Source organism: Lactuca saligna, chromosome 4, assembly GCF_052625555.1.
Source record: "Lactuca saligna cultivar CGN05327 chromosome 4, ASM5262555v1, whole genome shotgun sequence".
In the NCBI taxonomy this organism is placed as follows: domain Eukaryota; kingdom Viridiplantae; phylum Streptophyta; class Magnoliopsida; order Asterales; family Asteraceae; genus Lactuca; species Lactuca saligna.
The window spans coordinates 44,658,055-44,660,008 of NC_136420.1; positions in this window are offsets into that span (position 1 = coordinate 44,658,055).

Here is a 1,954-nt window from a genome sequence, read left to right on the forward strand (position 1 = left end):
TAGATCTTCAACAGGTTAATAGAAAACGACTAATCAAACAATGTAAACACAAGTTGAATCAAAACTCTTTAGATCGTTTTAGTTCTTCAACAGGTTCCCTAAAATACCACACACATCTCAGTAGCCTCTCATGGCTATATTCAGAAAGACCCTCCGATCAATGTGTCTCAGTGGGACCCTCTGGCCCCTGAACTCAGGTGGACCCTCTGGTCCTATCTCAATAAGCTCATAATAACAATACTGAAAATAAATCACAGAGACATAATAAGGAATATCGCAACACACAAATAAGCACATAAGACATCTCAGTCGCGCAAGGATACCACTCACAGTAAGTATAGTGAGAAGACTCACCTCGGATGAAGAACGAATCCTATAAATGCTGCCGCTGCACACTGGCCTCTATCACTGTGCCAAACTCACTGTTAACCCAATTAGGATCTAAGACCATACCCTCACTCATCAGGTCTAAAGATAGCCCGCCAACTCAGTCCACAAATAACCCAAACCCATTGCGTCCAACAAGGCCCAATACTAAGTGGGCCCACACAAGGCCCAACCCTTAAACTCAAGTAAAAAAGGCAAGCCCAACATAGGGGCCCACTAATGGCCCAATCTTCGCAATTGGGCCCAATCTTAAATGGACCTAATCCCCAAGCCCAATAATCCTTTACTAACTCCCAGGAGGGTGAAAAGACCATTTGCCACTCAAAATTCACATTTGCTCGAAACCCTAAAAAGTCAATGGAAGGTCAACACTTGCCACACACGCTGGGCGTACGTCTCTCTATGTTGGGTGTATGACTAGCATACGTCCCAGACTTGCTATCTCACTCAAGTGGTCTTAACCCATTAAGACAAAGGCTACCATCTCAGATCTCGGTCAAATAAAGTCTCTTATAACATAAAGTTGGTGACTTTAAGCTCTATCAAGGCTGAACAAGTCAAGATCTCATAAACTCTCACTTTTTCCACCATAAAATCCAAATATCTCATAGATGGGGAGATCTTGACAACCAAGACTCCATTTTTATGCACTTATACTATCTAAAGACATCAATGAGGACAAATATAAGGCTCTTGGGTTAACCAACTCAAAAAGATTCAAGCTTTGGGGACATAAACCCTAAAATGGAACATTAAATGAACTATGCAAAATAAGAGAAAAGTTTTGAGCTTGATACCTCTGAATGATGCTCCATCCTCAAGGAAACTCAGATCCAAAAGCTTGAATGACAACTCTTCTTCCTTCAAAGTTCCTTCTTCTCAAAAGAACCCCACAAGATCGCTTCATAAGCCTCCAATGCTCACACAAGCCAAGAAACGATATTTAGGGTTTTGAGGGAAGTAAGATGCTTGAAATGGTGGTTGAATATGAGGGCATATTGTTCCTTAAATAGGGATACTCCAAACATTAGGGTTCTCTTCCAGGACCTAGTACGCCCAACATACTAGGTGGCCTTCACGTCTCTTCCACGCATATGAGTACGTTGAGCGTACACATAATTACGCCCTGCGTACTCAACTTCCACACATCTCAAAATAAGGACTAAACTTTCCAAAACTTCAAATTGTCGTAGCTTCTTCGTTACCAGTCCGTTTCCAATGAACTTTATATCCCCGAAAAGGTGATGAGAAGCCCTACGCTTCTAGTAACTCATCATAGTCTCAAAGTTCCACAAATAAAACTCAAAATTCATAAATGATCAAACAGGATGTTATAACCTTAAAACAAAACACACAGTTGGACAGGCCCAAACCGGTGACAAAACTGGACTACTAATCGAGTCCAGTATGCAACACAATAGACCTACCAATCTCCCCCTTTGTATCAATTGGGGAGAGACTTCACTTCAGTGGAGGTTGAGGAGTTCACTTAACAACCTTGAACAACCTTGGAATGATAGCTAGTAAATTTTGTCTGAAGGCAATATACCACCGAATCATATTAGAG